At 46.6% G+C, this 24,290-nt stretch overlaps 1 protein-coding gene across 8 annotated transcripts in view; it reads right to left on the bottom strand.

The window, feature by feature from the left end:
* FRMD4A (FERM domain containing 4A) overlaps window positions 1-24,290 on the bottom strand; it is a 350,418-nt gene that overhangs the window by 137,898 nt on the left and 188,230 nt on the right. The gene's annotated exons all lie outside the window — the stretch shown is intronic.

The following is a 24,290-nucleotide window of genomic DNA, read 5'->3' as shown; positions in this document are numbered from 1 at the left end:
ACTTGATTAATTCCCTCCACAAAGGTTGCTCATTTCCCCTCCATAAGCAGTGGCCTGGTTTCTGAGCACCCCGTGGTCTGCCCATTTTGCTCCTCAAAAAAATCTCTGCAAAGGTTCAGGTTGGAAATGAGGAGGCATTTCTTCTCAGAAAGAGCAGTCAGGCACTGGAACAGGTTGCTCTCCTGCTCTCTTTTACAGGAAGAGATGGAAGTGCCTGTCTCCAGACAGTGTGCTGATTCCTAAAAAGTTAGTGTTAAATAACTAATACCCACGTTGGGTATAGATCTGACCTGGCCAACACTACCTGAGGGCTAGGACTTGCAGGCAGGATGTTAGAGGTGCACCAAAGCACCATTTCCCCTTGCCAACTTTCTCTCCCAGAAGCAGAGAGCAGAAGACACTTGGTCTCTGAAGACTGATCAACTTCATCAGCTGCTCAATTACCACTAAAAACACAGTTTGGTGACTATTACAAATGTAGTTTTTGCAACTCCACAACGTCATTGCAGTCTTTGAGCTACAGTAAACTAGGTGTGTGTGTTTTTTGGATGGGGAATGATGGGTTTGTGATGAGCTCTGTTCTCTCCCACCCATTTCTCAGTGACATTTTGCCTCTCACTATCCTATCCTCGTCTATAACCCGCGTTTGATCATAGCACACTTGCCTGTCTCTTGGGAGTGCTGTGAATTACAGCTCATTAAACCTTGAGAAGTGAATATAGACTTTAGCATAACACATAAGTCAACACTTGCTAAGCTGATATTTCTTGCTCCTTGGGCTTGCTGTATTTCAGAAAAAGGGAGAAATTATTTTCAGATTAACTATAGAGGCGTATGTCACTGGCCAGATAGGATACATGGCAATTAAGCTACACAACAAACAAAATAATATTTGGCTTTTGGCTTTGCAGGAATGCTATGATGCTGACTCCAATCTTTGTTTATAACATTTTGAGTACATTTAAAACATTTTCAGATTAAGTGTGTTGAGAGGGTTGTTATTAAAGCGATTCAGCCGGCTTGTGTGCAGACATGGTTGGCTAGATGCATATTTCTGGGTACAACAAGGCTCCTGGATTAGAGAAATGCTGATTTCCCCATTTCCTAGCTCGCCCACGTTCACTTCTTCCCCTCACTTTGCTTCCAGAGGGAGCTGCTTTTCTGCCATGGCAGTGACCTGGTGCAGGGGTGCCAAATCTCATGATACATTCACCTGAAAACCTGCTCTTCTGGACTGCTTCCAGTAAGTGAAGGAGAAGAGAGACCAACTCTATGCTTTTTAATTAATTTTGTTGTTTTAGGGCTTTATACTTTTTGATCATTAGCACTTTTAAAAATGGAACTTGCTTAGCTGGTTAGAGTGAAAGAATTAATTTGACACATTGGCTTACTTTTTTTTTTTTTTTTTTTTTTTTTTTTTTTTTTTTTTACTGTCTGGTGATGCACACTTGCATATAGGAGACTCTCTTGTAGTCCATTTTATAATACCAGCAATCACTTTTCATATAGGTTCACTTATTCTTGGTTCATGAAAGACTATTGTGTTTGGTGGGTTCAAAAAGTTCAGCTGCCAGCTTCACATGAGTCAAGGACTGAAATAAATGGGAACTAAATGAGAGGAAAGTGGACAAAGCCAACAGTTAAAAGATAGCAACTCCTGTACAGGAGGGAAAGAAAGAAAAAGAAAAAGAAAAAAAAGTTGTTAATTAAAGCTTTTTCTCCATAATTTGCCTGGAAACACAGAATGAAAAGCTGACCTGGGTGGTCTTGCTTCAAAGGACATAAAGATGTTTGCTTTGTGGAATTCCTGCAGGAATAGGCAGAAGTTTTTTTCCTGTCCCAAGTGGGAGAAAGGAGTCAAGTGTGGAAACAAGTGTTGGGAGGCAGGGAGATGTACAGAAAGACAGGAAAAATGCTGCCTGTAAAACTCATCCTAGAATTGACAGTATTGACATCAATCAAAAGGGCGAGCAGTCAATGAGTTTTGTGCTGCTGATGGTGGCCCAGCATGGGGACAAGACTGGGTGTGTACCAAGCACAAAATAAAAGACAATTTTCCAGCACTGAGATTGCACTTGCAGAGCACCCTCCATGCTCTGCATCCCACACCACACCGGCAAGCAATATAATTGCAATGCTGATATATTAATGGGATCAGTCCCAGGACAGGATGAGCATGCTGGGGGCTGCTACTCATACTGGGGCGCCAGCCACCCAGCTGGGCACGAGCACAGAGAGATGCCATCCCAAGGAACGACTCATATTTAATCCAAAACTTAGCCCAAATTTGGGCCAGAAATCCAAGACAAGCCTTGGGCAACACAGGACCAAGGAACCAGGTGCTGCCACCACTGCTGCGAGCCCAGATAACAGAGACCAAAGGATGGGGACAACCCAGCCTAGCTTGTCAACCCAAGAGGATTAAATTGGGAAAACTTATCCAGTAACAAAATGCTGCTGGTATTGTCACTCTGAAAACTAATTTAAAGGGAAAAAGCTGCCTGTGCCTCCCAGTGCCCTATTTGTACATAGGTCTTCCCCTAAATTGTAATCACCATTTTCCTCCACCTTCCTCTTTGCGGCTATTATTATCATTACTGGAATTATTGCTGTACAAACAGAGTGTCTTTCCATGTGAGACGACAAAGTTACAGTTTCACTCCTAGATGGCAGTATAAATTATTATGCAGGCTACCCTATAATCTTTGGTCATGTTGTACGGCACAGTAATTGATTCCCAAGTCACTAAAGCTAACTAACCTGACTGTAAATCTAATGCATGAGCAGTGTTTGCTATTAAAAAGTCAACATCTACAATAGTTACTACACTGCAATTACTGGGAAAATGTTGATTTGCTCTAGGCTTGAGGCAAGGGATAATTGTAGACTCTCTTGAGACCTTGAGTGTGATCATTGGTGGTGAACAGGGGTGTTTCTCCGGGGGTGGTCACGTAGTGTGTGTCCCTGCACATTCACACCCAGAGCCTCACAGCATCACCAGCCTTGTCAAACACAGCCACCAACACTGGGATGGGTTCTTCCAAATGCATGTGGTCAAAATCAATAATAAACCCTCTAGCACACAAATTCAGATTTTGTGACTTCATTAAAGTGCAAATATTGCATTGATACACCTGATGGAAACCTGCTGCTTTCTGCTCCCACTTAGGCAGTAGAGTCAAGAAATCCAATGGCCTCTGAATTCAGGCCCTGTGGTTAGATCCTACCTAGAAAAATGAAGATATTTAATATTTAGGTGTCTAAGTTAAGGGCCATACATTGGATATTTGCAAAGCATGCTCTGTACGTTTATGCTTTGTAGATAGAGAGCAATTGGGAGAGCATGCAGCAGCCACTGCTTTGCTCTTCAGCCACACTGGAGAAGCTCTGGGCACCAGGACTTGGCTGGTCTGTGTCCTGGTGGCTTTCCGTGGCACCACGAGGATGAGGAGAAGGCTACAAGGCTGCTGAGTTTCCCCACAAAGAGGATGGCGAATGTCAAGGCCATTCCGCTCATCTCAGGGCAGGAAAGCACAACCCTTTAGAGGAGCTGATTTCAATAGCAGGTTTCCAAGTATTTTATGTAGGGCTGTGCAAAATATCTGGAGGGAAATCTGGAAGTCATTCCCTTTCATGGCTTTCACTAGAAGTTCCTTTTTCCTGCTGATTTCCCCTTGCAAAGCAACAAGAAAGCCCAAGCAAATAAACAAGGCAATCCATAGGAAATACCCCATTTCCCTCTAATTTTTTACTCCCCCTAAAAAAAAAATAATCCTTAAACCTTGGACGGCTGAAGACGGCTTGCTGCTTATGACAAAGAAAAATGAGAATCTGCCACCCACTTTGACATAAAATTGACTCTTTTTTTTTTTTTTTTTTTTGCTAAACTAGTGAAGACAACTGATTTCTACATTACCAAGTGGCCAGGGACAAAATGACATAAATTATGGTGAAGGGTTGTAAATGTCATTTTTATACACTCCCTGGCAGAAACAGCGAATAATAATCATAATAAAAAAACGCTTAGGAAGAGCGATTCATTTGACCCTACGGCTGAACGCTAATGAGCTCGGGTGCCAAAGCCAGCATCCTGCTGCTGTTCGCACGGTGTGGGCATGCTGCTTCGGCCACATCTCCCAAACCCTGGCACCTAAGGGTGGGCATTCAAAATGAGCCTGATGAGCAGGAGAAAAGTTGAAGGAAAGGAAGAGAAAAAAGATGGTGGTGAAAAAAGAAAAACAAACAACACAAAACGCACAAAAAAAAGAAAGCCAGATGTAAGGGAATAGTTTTTTAAACGAGTCCGTTTAGCGGTGCCTGTATTGCAGCCGAGCATCATTTTAATGGTGTGGCTGCTCGTACATCATTGTGCTAACGAGGTAATGAGTAACTAGGTGCCTGTGTGTTATGCGACGCTTTATTTCCACCGAACAACCTGAATCCTAAAATGTTTGAAAAGCAAAAACAAACAGCTGGGAATGGTGGTAAGGGAGGGAGAGTGCTCAGAGCTGTCCCCTGGGCAGGCGGCGGGGTTTTGCTGGGTTCCTTGCTCGGCTGACACATGAGCTGGGCTTAGCTCAGCTCCTGCAGAGAGGAGGAGGAAGAGGCCCCTGCCCTATCTCGGCCCCCAGCTCACTTGGGAAACAAAAGAAAAAGCAGCCTGCCTTTACCACCGATTACCCTGCAACAGGCTGGGGCTGCACAGAGCTCTGCCACCTGCCTCCTGCCCACCAAAAATCCCCCCAAAACCACGCAATCTGCAGCAGGATCAATGCCCAAGGATCTGGGTGCTCGCAGCAGGACCAAAATGTTAAATACCTCCAGCGTGCTCATTTATTTATGACTTCAGCCTACAGTAACTACAAGCAATAATTGGACTGTGCTTGGCGGAGCTGGATTGATTTGCTACTTAATAATAAAACCGGGCCCTCCGTTGATAATGGCATCCCTAGAAACCAGGAGGCCGGGTGAAAAATGCATTCAAGGCACAATGCTAACCCCAACAGCTCACGTGGCTCCCCATGCAGAGCAGGACTCTTGCCAGATGCAAATTTTGTACTGGTGACTGTTAAAACATGCTCTTTGTGGCCTCCCGGGCCTTTGACAGAATATTTACCAACTTTGGCATTGCTGCTGCTTAGCATTTTGACAAAAGATGACCAAACACAGCTCCTTTTTTTTTTTTTTTTTTTTTTTTTTCCATAGCTCATGGTTTTCTGAAGGTTGTGGCTCACCCCCGGTGCAATCTGCAGCAGCCGCCGGTTGCCTCAGAGTGAAAAGTGGCATTTAGAGTTAATTAGAGAGCAGCTCGGGGAGCCAGACAGCCCCAAGCCCCTTCTTCATCTGCAGCCAGCGGAGCCTAAAGGGATGCAAATATCACAAACCTGGCCCCCACCGTGCAGTGCTCTGCTGAGGGACTTTTGTGCATGCATGGATGTTCTTCCAGAGCTGCTCCTTGCAGCATCCTCGGGGCATCCCAGCATCCTGAAGGGATGATACCTGGGACAACTATGCCTCAAATCACTCCAAAACACCACTTGAGACTGCTTTGCATTGGGACAGGCTTCAGGAAAGCCAAGAGGAGCAATTGGTTGCTCAACACATAAGTTAGGGACAAAATCAGCTTTAAGGTGCCACCTCCCCTTGAAGATTGCCCAACCTCATGTGCAAATAAGAAAAAAGCCAAGGGCTTGAGGTGTGCACACTAGAGGAGACAAGAATATGATGGGAATGAGAGCATCGCCCACCTCATGCTTGCCTCCATGCCTGCTGCTCTGGGCAAAAGCACACACAGTGCAGGCTTGCCTGCCTTGGAAATGCCCAGGACCTCTGTGCCCTCCATCGTCCTGCACCTGCAAAATGCTTTGAGCAGTGCCAGCCCCACAGCCATGTCACATGGGATCCACATCTGGTGCCTTTACACTCGGCTGGACCGAGGTATGTGGTGTAGTAAAATCAAAATGCAGCCATCACGTAGGTAATGACCCGTGCTGAGGCTGTGGCTGTGCTCGGTGCCACGGCTGCAAGGGACTGTCGGTGGAGGAGAGGCTGTCAGAAATGCTTTGCAGGAGCAGGAGGTTGGGGAACGTGCGCATTTCTCTTCCTATTATGTGATTTCGAAAAGATGCCTCGCTCTTGTAATTGGCTTATCATTATAATGATGTAATTATGGTTTATAATTATCCACAGATAATTATAAAAGAAAGAGGGGGGTGAAAGCGGGACTCCAGCAGAATTTGGTAGGTTTTCGTTTGGAAAATCTCAGTTCTGCCCTAGTCCAGTCTCATGGTTGCACCGACCTGGAGGCAGCTCCTTCTTGCTGGGCAGTTAGAGAGATGGGAGACCCAACATTTTTTGAGTGTTGGAATTGGCTTTTATTATTATTATTATTATTATTATTATTATTAGTCATCATCATCATTTTTTTTTATTTTTTTTTTCCTACTTGGATGGGGATCTTCATTTTCAGCACAAGAAGCAATGCCCTAACTCAGAACCCATCTTCACCTCCTTGGATTTACACACACACTCAACTCAGTTTGCTGCAAGAAGAGTGGCAGTTTGCTTCTTGTTCTGTGGACCAGTTTCTCATCTATATGCATATGTAAATGGGTAAATTTGATGTATTTTTTGCTCTAATGATGCATACATCCGAGTGAAAACCAGTGGCTGGCTGTGTCAAAGCAATTCCGAAGGCAATCCTGAAGCTGCTGTGCTTTATGTACATCACAGTCTCATCAGCCCTTATGCACCAGAGATGGATGGGGTTGCCCAGCTGTGACAGATTGTATTTTGGTCATTTGAAGTTGTAGGACAGCTCCTTCCCTGCCCTAGACATCGTTAAATGGAAGAGAGTAATGCAAAATGCACAGTGATGGGGGACAAGTCCTTCCTGGTGAGCACCCAGAAGAGAGTGGAGAAGGAGAGCGGGGGGGAAATTCCTCCAGCCCCATCCCTTTGGTGTCCCCTGCAGTGGGTGGGAGACACCTACTCTCTTTCCAGGGTTTAGGGAACCATGTGTGAGGCCTTCTTCATTTGGTTCTCCCACTATTACAGTGTCATCACTGAGGTCCTGCCAGGGAGATGCCTGGGTCAGGGAGTGGGCTCTCCTTCCCTGTCACCTCTCAGTTACCCTCAGGGCTGGGGGAGTAAAGGAGAAGCGTCCCCAGATGATGCATGGATCTTCTGCTGTGCACCACCTTTCCTCAGCTTTGGTGGCCAAAGGGGAAGGAGATGGGGAGGTTGTGCAAGAAGGCAGTCTCAGCAGAGAAAACACAGGCAAAGGCTCACGTCTCATTATCCAACACTGTGGGCAAAGTGAAAAAACAGTCCTACTACTCAATCTCCTAGTTTGAGGGAATTAAAGCAATGCCAAAATCACAATATGGCTATACATCCTGGTGGGGCAAAGTCTGATCCAGCCTTGAGCTCAGCAGGACCCTCTCGAGCAGCTATCTTCACCTTGAATTTTACCTTTGGAAATCTTAGAATCATGGAATTATTAAGACTGTGAAAGATCTCCAAGATCATCTGGTCCAACCATCATTGTCTGGTCCAACCACTAAACTCATCACAGTTGTTATGAAAATGAGATTCCCTTGGCCTGCACAAAGCAGACTCTTCCATGGAGAATGATCTGAATAGCATGAATCTATCCTCCTTTTGCTGTGCCTCTAATGTGCCCAGCTTTTCCACAAATCTCTATCTCTGAACACCTGGCACGGGGGAGCTGGGTGGTAGAAACTCCCATAGCGTGAGCCAAGAGCTGCTTTATTCTGCAGATTTGAATATTTTGAAATATTTTACATTTTATACATGCTCCTTCAGCTGATGCAGATTATATATTATCTTCACATAAATGTGTATATTCTTATTCTTACCCTTTATAAGGAAACATAATTTATTCTTATTCTCCGCACAGGAAATGAGCTTCCTGAAACCACAGCTACAGGGCTCAATTTTTCGGCTCAGGTGGCAAACCCAGTGATATCAGCAGGGACAACGGATGCGACGCATCACGTTGGCCATGTGGATGGCCATCCCAACAGGGGCGCCAGCTGCATCGTTACGATACCCTCTGGCAGTGGCTCAGCAGCTGTAAGAGCGTTCAGGATTAGTAATAAATTAAAAGCATCCTGTGAATGTTGTTGCAGGATATGATTAATTTTCACATGTGCCAATACCATGGCGAGTCAGACCCTCTGCTAGCATAACGCTGATGAATTCTTGACTGTGGGACTTGTCGTGGTATGTGCTCGCTCGAGACTCCCAGCCAGTTTGCCCATATCAGCATATATTATACTGGCTCCTGCATTCAAGGTCAGATCCTGGTGAAATTAGCAATTTATGGCAGGGAAAAGTTTGCCTTGCAGCAATGGATGGAGATTAATATGAGTTGCTTTGCATGTTAAGCACTGCATTTCAGGAAAACATATGAGATTTGCGGATCTGGGGAAAAAATTCCCAGGTTCTTTTCTGTTTTTTTCTGGATTTCTGTTTTTCTACATTTTATTTTATTTTATTTTATTTTATTTTATTTTATTTTATTTTATTTTATTTTATTTTATTTTATTTTATTTTATTTTATTTTATTTTATTTTATTTTATATTTTATTTTATTTTATTTTATTTTAATGAGAAACCTTTAGGACGAAGATTTGATTTGGTCACTGTTCCACTAAAACCTATCCTCCCCCTGTCTTCAGGCACAGGGAACACAATTTTCCTGCCATGAGGAACTGCAAAACTAGAGGGGATCATTCAGAACCAGAAGAGAATCCAGAATGTTAAAACATGAGAAACTTTCTCAAAATGGCATGGCCTATCACGTCTAGGTCTTAATCAGCATTGTTGGAAAAGATTTTAGGATTCCTTGCATCTCCTGAGCTTTTGGAGATAATTGCAACACCTGCCCTATGTTGCTTTCCTTCTGATGCAAAACCAGGAGAGTCTTTGCCAAGCTGCGATATATGAACAGAGTCTAGACAAAGCCCTTGCAAGATGATGATGTGCAGAATAAAAAAAGTGCTTCCAGATCTGAGGATTATAACCTGCAGCATATTTCCAGGTGTTTTGAAAGCCTCAAAGTTTGAAGTTTCCATGTCAGAGAGTAACAAGGCAACAGCTGGGGGTGGGCTGGCTTCTCCCCGGGTCAGAAGCTGCTGCCCTGGGTCATTGGCAGGATTGTGCTCCATGGGGCTGGGGGCTCAGGACCCCACTCACCTCCTTCCTGGGCAGGACTTGCTCCATGCTAGGAGATGGGAATTATTGAGTGCCCTCGGTCAAAGGGAGCTTGCATGCGTCCAAGCCACAAACCCAAGAGCCAGAAGAGACCGCAGAGGGCAGAACCACTAGACAAATTTTGGGACTGAAGTATGTTTTGAAACACAACATCCATTGCAACATGGGAGAGTGTGGGGAGTGCTGGCTCCTCTGCTCTGCTCCTCACCCTGGTGCCTGTTCCCACACCCCATGGAAGCAGCTGACCTGACCCAGTTCTCCCTCAGCCCACTGCAAACCCACTGCTGTAATGCACATTTACCCCAGGGCAACCATAGACAGAATTCAACCTTTTAACCTTTCCCATTTCCCATCCCACTGTCCTTTCCCTGGACTTACTTCAGCCCTTCAAGGGGAATAGGATGGATACAGCCCACTGTGGCTGAAACATCCTGGATAGGAAAGAAATTCCTCATCTCCCTCCATGGACACTTGTCTCCCGCAGCATGATCACCCACCTCTCATTTCAGAAAGAAGTAAAAAGATAAAAAGCCATTTCTGGAGAGCTATGGGGTGGAAAACCCGATCTTTGAGGAGCAACTTGCCTAGGCAGCATTCAGGCTGTGTTTTCCTGGTGCTTGGGAGGAGCAGGTCTTGCGATGACACAGTTGTGTCCCCACTGAACTGTTGGCCTTTGCAGCTTTTGGGTTTCCTGGTGACTTATTGAGAAGGGCCCCATTCGCTCAGCCGTGTTTACCCAGCTGCCGGAGCCTCGTTGGGGCTGCCAAGCACGGGGGCCAGATGTAGCATCAGGGATTGTGGGACAGAGAAAAGCAAAAAGTTCAAGGAGAAATAAGTTCAAGGAGGATAAAAAAACAGGAAGAAATCCTGTATTTACCATGGGATAGCCACGTGTGTGAGATCCCTCATCCCTTGGTGGGAGCGAGGACATATTCCAGGTGGGGTCAGTGTGCTTGGTGGCCATGCATTTTGTTTTAGGACAAAATCTGGGGAAGAAACCTGCTGGAGACCCTACCAAATATGTAATTTCTCTGTACTCAGGTGATGTAGATTTTAGTGCCTGAATGACACACAGTATTGGGGTTAGAAATCCCAGCCAATGTTTAGCAGAGGATCTCTGATGAAGTCAGGGAAGTGACACCCATTTAAACCCCCTGAGATCCACCTCAGCTTGCCTGGCGTACAAATCTTGAATGCTTTTTTGCAAGCGAGGGGCTGCCTATCAATGGTGCAGCTTCTAGCCAAGGTCCAGGAGAGGTCTGAGTGTCCTTTCCCTGGGACAGCTTTCCCTGGGCAAGAGGAAGGGAACACTGCCACAACCTCAAGGCCAACACTAATGCTGTTCCCAACCCTAACCCTAACCCAACCCAAACCTGATGTGTGCGTCCCCTCCTGTCTGTTCACGCACAGCCCCAGCTCTTTCCATCCCAGCTGTAATTCATGAAACAATTAAAGCTGTGTGCCAGGGCTGCTTTCCCTTTGAGAGTTGGTGGCATGAGGGCTCACAGGGTTTGCTGCCTCCCCCGAGCTGCAGATCCGTCCCCAGCCACGGAGCCACCTCTGCACCCACACACAACGACCAAGTGGAGCCTTTTAGCTCCCACTCCAGAATATACATAAAGGGACTCCAGTGAGGAGCAGGAATAAAACCCATCTTAACCCCAGCAGCTTGGATTGTGAGTAAATCAGTACCGGGAAACCCCACAGATGTGGATTTATTTACTGTGCTTTATGCAATCTCAGCCTTGCCAAAAGGTGACAGAATTCCCATCTCAGTGCTGGGCTCATCTCTGAGAGCTGGGGAGAGAGGCAAATGCCAGCGAGGTACAGTAACGGCTTTCTCTTAGAAGAGAGACTAAGGAAGAGGAGCAGTAATAATAATAAAACAGGACAAAGACACACACTCAGCCCCTAAGGCTTATAGAAAACAGCTTAGCCTTCAATAAGCAATTCTTTGAAAATAAATTAATGGGAAAGGTTACAAGCCCTCTCTTGAGCAGAGCCCATCAGGCTGCTCTTTCACATTGTTACTGCAAGTGGAACAAGGCCTTGGCATTTATTTCTTTTCATTTCGGGTGCCCTGAAAGGCTGCGTTACTCACTGGACCTTGCGTTTTTTCCTATCCCCTCTGCACAATGCACTGAGAAATTCTTCCTGCGTGATTCAGCGAGGGATTTGAGCTAAGCCTAACCTGAACACCCCGAAGGGCAATGAAAACGGGGCTGCCTGCCGGACTGGGAGCCCCATCTCACCCAACCTGAGTCCTCCTCCCAAGAAGGAAGCCAGGAAAAAGCAGGAAAAAGTCAGGGCTGCCCAAAGAGCACTGCGCCTTTGCCCACAGAAGGCAATAGCGTGGTAACAGTGGAAGGGAAATATGGTTAAAGACAGGGTGGGGACACGGACCCCGCATTTTGTAAAGGCTTTTTGAAAGCGGGGTCCCTACAAAGCCGTGCTCAGTCACTAGGTGGTACTGTGCATCGCGGCTTCATGCCTGCGTCTAATTCCTCGCTGCTGTGTTTGTGCATCCTCCCTGCTCGAGGTTTTGCTGGTAAATGTTGTGCTTTGAGAGAGGGAGCCTCTTGTCCACGTCCTCTGGTGTGCTTCCCACACAGGAAGGCTGAAGGCAATAAAAACCCTTCTGACTCAGCTAATGTGCAGCGCTGGTGTCTGATTTGAGTTTGTGCTGTCAAACAGCACACGTTTAATGCTGCCTTGCTGAGCCTTTTGGTGACACCTTTTGGCTCCAGATGCTCAGGCTCGTGAAAGGAAAGAAAAATCCAAAAAGAAAGAGAAAGAGAAAGAGAAAGAGAAAGAGAAAGAGAAAGAGAAAGAGAAAGAGAAAGAGAAAGAGAAAGAGAAAGAGAAAGAGAAAGAGAAAGGAAAAGGAAAAGAAAAAGAAAAAGAAAAAGAAAAAGAACTAAAAGAAAAAAAGGAAAAGGAAAAGGAAAAGAGAAAGAGAAAGAAAAAGAAAAAGAGAAAAAGAAAAAGGAAAAGGAAAAGGAAAAGGAAAAGGAAAAGGAAAAGGAAAAGAGAAAGAGAAAGAAAAAGAAAAAGAGAAAAAGGAAAAGGAAAAGGAAAAGGAAAAGAAAAAGAAAAAGAAAAAGAAAAAGAAAAAGAAAAAGAAAAAGAAAAAGAAAAAGAAAAAGAAAAAGAAAAAGAAAAAGAAAAAGAAAAAGAAAAAGAAAAAGAAAAAGAAAAAGAAAAATCAGATGTGTGAATCTTTTTGTAATGAAACCTTTAGCTCTTTGAGAGATCTTTTATCAGTTCTACCACTATCTGGGAAAAGGCAACAGAGGGGTTGGTTGGATTTTCTTTGTGTTTTTTCAGCTTTCTGGCAACAATCCAAATTAAATTAAAGGGGCTCAAAAGAACATGGAAAGGGCGATTTTGATGCCTTGTGCTGGTGAGCCTAAGCAGCCCAGGGCTGGTTGCTGAGGGCTGCCCTGTCTCAGCACAGTGTCACATCTTGTCCCACACCTCTCCCTGCTGCCACCACGGGTGTCTGGAGCCTTTCCCAGTGCCCAGAGCTGGAAGGCAGCAAGCCAACACGGCTTTCCTCCTCCTCTCAAAGGCTTCAAGCAGAAGATGCTACATGCCACCAGCCAGCACCACCAGAAATATTTGTATCCCCTAGGGACAAAAGGGTGAAAGGGGTTGAAGGCCAAGGTGAACACCAAGAAGGGTTGTTATGCTCCTGATATAGATATGGACAATAGTTTCCCATCCTACTTCCACATACATGTATATGGTCTCAACCCCATAGAGCAACTTTCACTTCTACCAGCCCATGATGTCGAAATCTCTCTCATCTGTAAGACCTGAGCCCATGATGCAGTCTGCATTGCCCATGTGAGCTGTGCTGTCTCACATTAAGATATCTGTTATGCTTATTGCAGCAGATACAACAGTTTACTGTGTTATAAACTCAGACCATCCCAAACCAGATCTGAACAACGAGAGGAGGAAACACCGAAGTGCAGGTGGTAGAGAACATACAAGATCCATATATCTTACAGCCCCCCTTGGTGAAGCTGGGTGCAGAGCCTACATATCTTCATTTTGGGCCAGGACAATGGACCCAAGGCACATCTCACCCGTCAAACTAAAAGCATTGCTCATTTCTGCATTTTCCCTCCTCCCTCAAAAATGAAGCAGCTTATCCACCACTTCCCAGCTACCCCCGAAAAGACTCGTCCAGTCCAAAACAGCCCTTGAAAAAGTGCTGATCTCAGGCCCAGCTATCTCGCAACCTGTCTCCAGACTTCCCGCTGCTGTGATGTTACCAATTTAAAATTCCCTTTATTTTTCTGGCTACAAAGCTGTCAGATGATTTGTGATCCTGCAGATTTCCCAAACTGCCAAACGACCCAGCAAAATCTTTTCACGTTATTATTATTATTTTTTTTTTCCTGAGGGCATTTCAATTTGCATGGAGACCTTCTGGGTATTTTGATGTAAAAAGACAGTGTATTGTGGGTGATCTAATTTAGGGCAGTGATGACTAAGATGGGAATCTTCTTCAAAGGGTCGTGTGCTCCACAGCTGCCGGAGCACAATGCTCCATCAGCTGCACCCTCTCCTAGGGCTCACCACGGACGCGTGAAGCTGCACTTGGCATCCTAAGTGGTGTTTGGCTTTTGCCTCGGAGGAGCTGGGAGCAGTGTCATCTTTAAAAATGCAAATCGCAATAAAATTGCAAAGCAATGCACTTTAATTTGCTTATGAATAGGAGGTAGGGTGGGTAGAGGGGTGCAATTCTGGGCAAGGAGAGCTAGAGCAAAAAATACTGAAAAAGAAGGGGAGAAGCAGCAGATGGGAGGGAAGCAAGTTGGCTGATTCTGTAAGAAGGCAGGTACGGGGTATTTCTAGGGCAGTGGCGCTCTTCAAGGTCACAGGCTGGTCAATATTTTGGGTTTATCCCCCTGTCCAGGTCTCATACCAGCTACTGAAACGGAGTCTGCTTGCACCAGGTGCTCTCTTTACATCACCAGAGCAAATAATGTCTGAGAATGAAAGAGGGTTTATGAATAGAAAGTTTTGGAGAAGACCTTTCCTTCAAAAAAACTTAGGAGAAAATCCCAAGAAGCCATCCCGATGTACTCATTCCTAAAACACAGCCTTTGCTCAAGACACAGGAGCAAATGTACCGCTGAGAAATACTATGGTTGGGCTACATTACCAGCAATTAGTCCCTGGAGACCTGCAAGGTGTCTGGAGCCCTGTTAGAGGGGCGGGGAGGCTCTCGAACAGCGTCCAGGATAATGAGATCTACTGAGAGTCGGGTTTGTGAAATGGGAAGGGGTGAGGTGAACCAATGGTTGTCAGCTCTGACAAAAATTAGCTCTGCCCACCCTCCAGCATCAGCGAGCCATTTCAGCACTGTGTGTGCTGTATTCCCTGCTGCATTTTCCTGGCCAGGTTTCAGATGCTCCCAACCCTCCCAAGTCTGATGCAAGGAGGAGAGGAAGCTCTAAGGGTGATCCCTCCTTCGCCACCCACAGCTCTCATTAATAAATGAGAGATGGTGGCACAGGAGGAAGGCAGAGTGGGATTGGGCAATCCTAGACCTGTGCAGGACGGATGGGTCACTTCTGGTCTATTTTTCGTTCCAATTGTAAGGTGAAATGAGTCAAGCGAACAATTTTGTACTTGTTGAAGTACCCCCAGAATAAATACATGAGCAGTTTTGCTGTTATGAAGTGGTGTGGCTGGGAAGGACAGACTTCAGTCAGGGGATGGAGGTGGACAACTCCTTGGGGCCAAAGCTTATAGAGTGATGGGTCAAGGCTTAAGCACTCCCGCCTGGTTCGGTGCTTGGATGGAGTTTTTCTGTGTCATCATCACTCCTTGTCAAAGTCAGCAGCAGCGCTTGAACCCAGGGCTTTGCACACCCAGCCACACAACAACCCCCTCGCTACACATAGGTGCAGGTTAACAGGAGGGCAGTGCCTTCAATTTTAGGTGGCTCTGAAGCTCTGTGCCCTTTGCTGGAGCAGACACCTGAGAATAACGAAGCCCTTAGACATGAAGAACTTTGGCCAGGACACCTACAGGAATGTCTCCTCGCTCCTGCTGGGACATCCAGGCGCTGTGATGATAACACACAGAAAAGCCCCAGGCAGCAGCAAGTCCCCCGGTCCCACAGACGAGTGCTGTTGACACTGGCTCCTCCGCAGGAATTCAGGATTTCAGCTCGGTGCTATATTTAGGCTGCTCAACTACTGATATTTTCGAAGGTCCTTGGCCTTTGACACGTAAGCGTATTTTCTGGGAGGAATAAATCCGGCTCTTTACTAAATGGTGGGAAAATGCAGCCCCCAGAAATGTGAAAGTTTCTGAAACTGGAGCTAGGAAACGAGCAGGGGAGGCTGCGTGATAAATGCTGTCTGCGGGCTGAGCCAAATGCTGAAGGCAGCCCCATGTCAGGGAGCCTGGGTCTGAGTTAGTGGGACTCAGCTGGCTCCTGACACTACGAACCTCCTGACTATTTACATTGCAGCTTTTACCACGGGAGGAAGAGGAGCTGTTGAGAGCTGATTATCTTGGGACGAAGAGGGAAGAGGTTGAAAATGGGACACGCTTCTTGCTTGAAACGTATTGTCTGCAAAGCAACATCTGGTGTTTAGGAAAAAAAAAAGAAGGGAAAAAAATCCCACTTCCAGATTCCTGCTCTGAGTGTGTTACAGGACCGGGGTCCAAGGGGAAAAGATTTCTGCGAAAATGGCTTGAATGAAAGGATCCCTTTGTAGGAGGCTGTGACTGAGAAATTACAGGAATGTTTGTGATGTGATATAATAGTGGCAATTAAGAGACATTTCAGATGATGAATGCCTGAGAATATGCGATGCAGCACACTTCCCAGAACTCCTCTTTTTCCAAGATGAACAGTGACTCTGTTCTCCCCTTAATTAGAAACTATCCAACCCCCGTGCTGTGTTTTCCCCTTCCTTCTTCCCTACCTCCTCATCCCGATGACTGCTGTAATGTAATTTGCCTGGCACAATCCGTTCCTCGTTTGCAGGCTGGTTTTGCAAAATCCTTAATTGATTGCCTGAGGTTTTGCAAAGCCGGGCCCAGCCAATGCTCCTGCTGGCTCTCGGGGTTGCTGTCCCAGCTGTGACTTCATGCACGATGACCTGCCTGACTCTAGGCTCCTGTGGGGCCCTAAAAACTATTAGAAAAATGTTAAAAAAGAAAGCAAAAGTGGAGTTCAGCCCAAGTACAGCCACTTACAGCAACATAAAATTCTCCGCCTGCAAGCAGCTCGCTCTCCATCACACGAGCTGTTGTTTCGCTGGGATGGGAGTGACTGTACAAACCCCTTAAGCACACAGGGGTTGACACCAGGCCCTGTGGAAGTGGAGCAGAGCAGGTTTGCAGGGGCTGTAAAACCCACATTCCTGCCCTCCCGGAGCTTTATGAGAGCTGCCAGCACCCCCGAGTGCTGGTGGCCGAAGGCTCCCACGTGGCACAAGTGGTCGCACGCAGCAGGGCTTGCAGGTTGTGCAATGCTGCAGACATCATCCAGCTCCTGCCAGGTGCCGGACGGACACTGAGCCCCCGTTGGGGTGCCAGAAGGAAGTTCACAACACGGAGGAATTTGACCTTGGATAACTTTTTGCATTTGAGACTTCGCTCTGGCCGCCTTGCGGAGCTCTTCATTGGGACTGGGGATAGGAGCAGCCCCCCAGTACGCTTTGTCAGCTGTTCTGGAGTCCTCAGAGGACTCGCGTTGTTAAAAAAAATACCTCCCAAACTGAAAGGGGAGGAACAAAAAGAGGCAGAGTTTGAAAACCCGTGATTATTTCCCTCCAGCTCGGCTCCATAAGCTTCCAATTTAGGCAAAGGACAACTCTCCTAGGAGAGCCCACGTGAACACATGCAGTGCGCAGCAGGTTTAAATAAAAAATATCAGAGATTAATCAAAATGAGCAGACAGTAAAAATGGCTCTTTATACTTAAACTACAGAAGTAATTAATGTATGGATGTTGCTAAAAGGCTCGCTGTAGCCACTTGCTTGTGTCAGAGGCAGGCAGGGTTAATATCCTCCTTGGTCCAACCTGGGGGAGAGGGAGGCAGGGGAAGGGAAGCAGGACATAGCCCGACTTCAGTGCCTCCTGATACTGCCATTATGGCATTAAAAGTCTTTGCTCTGTTTTTTTTTTTTTTTTTCCTTTTTTTCCTCTAAAACTGCCATGCCCAAGAGCAGCTGTTTTCTCCAAACAGTTGGATGCTGCACAGGATCGCATTAATGGCACAAATCAGCTCCATCTTTGCTCCCTGAGAACCTCCAAAAGAAATTTCATCCACTGCCCAGAGCCTTTGGTGGAGCAACGAAGGCATTTTGCAATGAAGAGGAAAAGGCAGGCTGTCCCCATGATGATTTCAGTTTGCACATAGGAAACAAGTGGAAACCTGATGGGAGTGGACCCATCCTGGAGCTACCCTGGCTCCCAAATTCAGGATGGATTTTTTTTTTTGCGGGGGGGAAACACAGCAAAGGGGTTGAATTGAACAAAAATCCTCCAGGAAAACTCCCCACTGGTCTCAGTTGCTTCGGAGGACTGAATTGTTCAGAAATGTGTCTGAGGGGAAGGCAAAGGTCTTACCAAAAGGTCTTTCTTGGGGCATTCTGAAATGCCTAATTTTTGATAACTAAAGCAGCATGAGATGCTTTCCATCTCGTGGCTCAAAATACTGAGAAGAAAATAGTTAACGCCTCAGAATACTGCAAATGCAATACCCACCTTGCCTTGCTGTTAGGTACATTTTTTTTTTTTTCTAAGCAGGGGATCCTCCCTGGGGATCCTCTCAGTTTGGGAAGGCTTGTGTTCCTTGTGGAGAGCAGAGTTTTCACCCCCTCACAGCCAAAAGCAAAGATGGGGACAGGAACCCCCAAATCATTGGCGGTGGACTTCAAGAGAGCTCAGCTTTGGGTCAGATTCAAACCCATCCCTGGCTGGAAATAATTCACATCACTTGTGTCTGCAGCTTGGCTGTGGCCTCTGGAAGCTGAATTGGCAATCTTAACCCATTTATTAGTGGGCTACAATTAGTACCCTGAAAGAGTATGCCCATGTTCATAACCCCGGGCAGCCAGGCTCCTCTCCCAAGAACAGACTCGTGCTGGAGATTGAACGTTTCTGACAGAGACGCAGGTTGGAAAAATCTATGCTGGGACAAAAGGATGCCCAATACTCTTCCTGATTTAAGAGGCTGCTATTTTTTTGTGAGAAAAAGACATCGGTCACGAGGCTTGACCACTCGCTCTCCTCCCACGGCCACCCCAAGGCGATTTAATGACTCAGACTCAGGCACTGCCCAGCAAACCCCTGGCGTCCTGTCCCTGCCCACCAGGAGATCCCTGTGACTCTTGCCTTGACCCACAGCTGCCTTGGAGAGCAGAAGGAAAGATGAGACAGCACGAGCTGCTGAGAGTAGGTGTTTATGACTATCCGGGGGGCAAAAGGGCTATTACCCCTGACTTCCAGATATGCAAGATCCTCTGTGTTCCTCCAGTGAGCTCCACAAACACTTTTTATCTCAAAACCTCATCCCTGGGCAGGACATCCCACCCATCTCCCAGGCTTCACCTGGGCTGAGCTGCTATTGCTCCCTTGAACGATGCAGTGTGGGATGGAGACCAGCCCTGGACAGGCTGACTTGGTGTGCCCAGGGGGTGATTAACACTCATGCCCAGCTCAGGTTTCCTCCATAGGCTGATTTCTCTTTTTCCTGCCTCTTTGGATACTTTCTCTGGCTAAGATGAATTTTTAAGATTTGCATTTGCATTTTCTTTTCCTTCCCCTGCCTGTCTGAGCCTCTTTGCTTCTGCCTGTAACGAAGATGGGGTGAGAAACTCTGCGAGCCAAAAGCTCCCAAGCAGCTTTCGGAAACATGCGAGGCTCATTAGCCCTTTCTGCAGCTCTGGGGCTTTTGGACAGAGGGCTTTTTCCTCTTTTTTTTTATTTTTTTGTGTGATTAGTGTCGGTTGCCATTGTTGCTTTCCTCTAAGGGAAGCAGTTCAAGTCTCATAAATGCTTAAATATGTAGCAATAAAGTTTGAGACTTCTCAAGGGCAGCCTCACAGCCCATGGGCTAGCTCAGCAAAGTAATAGAGAAAAAAAAATCACAACTGCCTCCTACTAAAGTGGGAATTGAGCAGGCTGCAAGCTCAGAGGGGCCTGACCCAGTTATGATACCTCAACGGACTGTTATGATACCTTTAGGGAGCCTGAATCCTCCTGGAGGATTCCCTGGAGCATCTCAGTGCCCCAAGGACAGAGCATCCCCCAGCAAAGAGCTCAAAACCCAACTAACCCATTGAAAAACCCTCTGCTTGTAACAAGAGGAGAAAGGATTTGGGTTTGCTGGCTTGAAGGGAGTTGCTTCCAATAGCCTCAGCTACACGCTGAGACCTGGATAAGGTTTTAGCTACTCATTTGTGGATTTTGCTGGCCTTTTCTGCTGCCCACCCAACACTCTCATGCACCTAATCCCCCATTTCCTCAGCCTTCATCGTGCTCGGAGCTGACTAGATTAATGGGACATGCTAATATGTCAGGCCTGAAAGGAAAGCAAAGAGCTGGTTGTGTTTGAATTCCACATTAATCTACTTGGCAATGAAGCTATAAATCAAAACCTGGAAGTTTTACCAATCTGAAAAGATGTGTTTAACATTCCAGCCCTTTCCTTCCTCTCTGCTGCCCAGCATTGATTTGCAGAGCCATTTACAGCGGCATGGCAGGCTTGCAGAATTCTGCTTTTACTCCTGAGTCCCTAACTATTCATAGGCACAGTAAGCAGGATGAGAAATGACAGTGAGGCAAGAATGAATTTCCCAGATTGTTCCCTTATGAGCAGAAAGACCCCATTCCTGATGGCCAGTTCCCAGAAAAAGGGCAGAAGGGTTTGGGGCTGAAGCACAACATCTCCCAACAGCTGGCTGCTCACCAGAAGGCTCAAACATGCTTGTCATTCTGCCGTGACTTCAGCAAGATGCCAAAGCAAATGGGTTTATTCCCTGCTCCCTTCAGGTCTGCTAAACCTCTCCACGAATGGGGAGGCGTAGTCCTACACCTCATTTTGCTCCCTTCCAAACCAGGAGCTCTGAGTGAGCCTCTCTCAAGCTTTCAACATCTGTTGGTGTGTCCTCTGCAGGGAAAATAAAATTGTGGCTTGGGGCTGGTGAATAAAAGGAGTGAATTATCTGAACATCACGCTCAAGAGGGATGGAGGTTGGAGGCTGATGTGGCTGAGTGCATCGGGGTGGGAAGGATGGTGGCAGACAACCTGGGCCTCCTCTGCTGGTGGAGCAAGGAACACAGAAACCATGAAAACCACCTTCTGGGCTTTGATACCTGCTATCTCTGGTCCAAGAGGAATAATGGTGTGTTCAAGCACTGCAAAAGCACCTTCAGTGCTAAGGGGCTAAGAGTAATGGGTGATTGATATAGCTGGAAACCAGCTAGTGAGCTGGGAGCTGCAACCTGATGTTGCCTTGCAGCAACCTCCATCCTGGCACTGGGGTGCCCAGAGCCCCCATATGTTCCCAAAGGACGTTGGCTTCTCCATTTGTTCCTACAGAACCTTCTCCATCACTCCTTGGCCCTTTATCCTCCTGTCAGCATGGCAAAAGCAGTCTCTTGCTCTTCATTTCAGGTTTAACGTTCAATCCCTGGATGCTACAGTCCAGCTCCCTCCTTAATCCCATTGCCTCGAAGTGGATATATGGGGAGCAATGAGGTATTGAAGGCAATTCTGCTCTCCTGTCTGTAGCCCCCAGCGAGTCATTTGGGCCGTCTCTGCCTCAATTTCTAGGGCAGTAAAATAGACATGATGCTACTTAACGCCTTTGCAAAGTGGTTGGTGAATACAAAGCAGTGCACTACTGCTTGCAGGAATTAAACGGCTGCGAGGTTTGGTCCTGCAGCTCCTCCAGAGGCTGCTCTGCATCCTGCCTGGGACTCGGTGGGAGCAGTTGGTGGGATTTGGAGCAGACAGTCACATAAACACATTTTTACTGAAGATGTAGGTCCCGGTCTGCTTAATGTTCTTTGACACTGCACAGGCAGGGCCGGGAAGCTAAAACATTTGTTGATGGATTTGGAGATTAAATAAATAGTGAAGTATCTTCAGGATGTTAAAATACAGAGCTGACTGCCTGCAATAAAGCAGCCCTCCCCCAGCAGCTCCTAAAAGGGCAGTGTTTCCGCAGCAGCCAGCGCTGTGTTCATTCACTGGGCTGTTTTTTGTAGGTCAGAGCAGCCAGACATCTTCTGGGCATGAGTAAAAATGCACCCAGCAGCTCAGTGGCATCTTGCACAACTGAAAGCTTCGGCTGGAAGTTTATTCTTTGCTATCTCCTTTCCTCAATGGGTTGCAATCACGCAGTTGGAAAGCCACGTGGTGGATCACAAAACACAATTAAAATACAGCAAACATTCAGCACAACTGACCTAGAGTAAGTAGATACCAAAGGCCTCTAGTTCTCATGTGTCCTGAGTGCCACAGCATCACTTAAAGACAATGAGAAATGGTTTTACTCAGTACCTCTGAAATTAAAATCCAGCTTGGAGATCAAAAATTTTTGATTGTTTCAGTTTCTCTTATAACTACTGCTCACAGCCTGAGCAAAAGCAGACTTGTGTTTGCCACGTCAGTATGGATCTGAAGGCTGAAATCTGCAGTGGACAGGATGGGATCCTGATCAGCACACCCAACATCACCCCAAATTGCTATTCCATCTACCTCTGCTAGTGTGTTGCCACTGAATTCCCTACAGCCAAGAAAGCAAAGTCTCACTTGGTCTCTTCCAACCTAGAAATTCTGTGATTCTGTGATTCTGTAAATACAGGGAAATGGTGCCCAGAGATGGGCAGTGACTGCAAGACCTCTGGGTTTTGTCTGTTTGGAGAAGGTAGAAATTCTATTAGGGTGAATTTGGTACCTTGGGTTCTGATGCCATTCAGGAGGGAAATCCCATGCTCTGGTGGGAACCTGCACAGATGTTCTCCAGGGCCACGAAGTAAATCCAGGTGTCATGAAGGTGCAGAAGGTACAAGCTATGCACGGACAGGCTGTGATGCAGACACCTACAGATCTCCATCAGGACAGAAAGGTGCTGAGGAAGCTGCCATGAACCAGACTGATGCTGTTGGGCAAAGCCAGGCACCTTGCCCTGCTCAGATCCCTTGGACCAGGCAAACCCATGCCTGGTCTTGATGCTCACACCCACATGATCACACAAACATATTTCCCTATCACCTGCTCCTACCTGCTCTGAAGAAAAAAGGAGAAAAAATGAGAAAAATGTTTTATGCTGTATCGACACCCCCAAGTCAACTTCAGCAAGGCTGAACCTGCAAGTGATTCCAGAAGAACAGATTCACTGGGAGGAGATTAGATCAAAGAAGAAAGCATAAAAGAAAGGGATATGTATATAGTGGTGTATGAGAATATTTTGCTCAATTTTACAAGGTTATCTAACATTTCTTTTTAGGGCTGTTTCAGTTCTGGTGCCAGGCAGAGGTGCTACAGCTGATCTATGCTCCGCTCTCAAGATGCAGTAGCAGCAGGGATTAATATATTGCAGCAACAAAACTAGCACAGTCAAGAGATTATTTGTTCATCTAAACACCAAACAATGTAAGAACTCTCTGTGTCCGGGTAGGAAGTTATTAAACTGTCGGGCTCTCTGTCCCGGCAATACTCCGCTAAAATACTCCGTCAGCATTTAAGCAGGAGGATGCTGGCTGCTGGAGGAAATGTAGCTAGGATTAACATGCATAAATTCAGAGCCTGTTATCAGCTCATGCTGGTCACTGCTAATACCATTGCTTCTGGCTGGGAAGAGCAGCTATGAGATGCCTTTCCCAAGCAAAACCCCACCCAGCAGCAATCTCCCAGTACCCGGCCCACCATTTCTGGCCCTCTCCAAGCTGGAAGCTGATGGGTGATAAACAAATAACCTCAAGCAAATAAGGTGGCATGGTTTTAATGAGCTTCTGCAGATGTTCACTGGTTCTGGCTGAGAAATGGGCAGCCACTCAGGCCAGTTTGTGTCCCACCCTCTCCAGTGAGCGTCAGGCTGCATCAATGCTCATGGGGTGGGAGGGGAGGCATCTTTGCCAGTCCCATTCTCCTGGTGGGTCTAAGGGAAGGGGGATAACATGCCATGGACATGATATAATGCCATGCAGGGCAGCTAAAGATGTGCATGTTGTAATGCAAATAGTGCACTTGTGCATGTGTTCAGTGCACATCAGGGCAAATCAGGTATTAGACCACCGATCCCAAGAGAGCTGTCACACTTCCATGGGCAGCAGCATCCCCCAGTGCCTGGTATTTAGGCTGGCATAGGAGATTTATAGTCTGAGCCTCGATGCATCTCCTGGCTACTCAGTTTTTAGGGATGGTTTCACATGGGTAGACGGTAAAGCGAGATTCAGCACTGAGCTGCCTTGCTTCCCCTTCCCATGGCCAAGTGGGAAGCTCGGTTCACATGGAGCCATCACCTGATACCTCCCACAGTGGTTTCAAGCTGTACCCAGGGCCACCAGGGTAATCAGTGGGATGTGGGGTCCTTCTGGGCAATGGGTTTGTGTTATTGGCTGCAGGCATCCTCTAGGATAAATGAATACTTAGAATAAACACACTGCCCATGCCTGCTGAACTCCAAAGGCAGCCATAAAATCTATTCTTGAAGTCGGCAGAAACCAAAGCATGATTTGAAGCTGGTTCAAAACTTGCTGAAATTGCTCTAAGCCTTCCCTTGGTTTCCCTCGATGCAACACACACAGTTTCTACAGGCTCTTAATCTGGCCTCTTCTGTATAACTTGGCTTCACACATGGAGACTTCCAAAGCACAGGAAAAGCAGAACACTAAGCAAATAGGAGTAGCAGAAAATGCCTTTTCCAAATGCAAACACCCATCAGTCAATTCAATGTCCAGCATTAGCCAAACCAGTGAAGCCGATAAATATTGTAATGGGTTTATCCCTGCAGCAGAATAAACGTCTAGCCTCAGTTGTCTGATTAAAAAAGCAG

This window comes from Aythya ferina, assembly GCF_964211825.1.
Source record: "Aythya ferina genome assembly, chromosome: 1".
NCBI classification, from domain to species: domain Eukaryota; kingdom Metazoa; phylum Chordata; class Aves; order Anseriformes; family Anatidae; genus Aythya; species Aythya ferina.
This window is presented reverse-complemented; position numbering and strand designations above follow the sequence as displayed.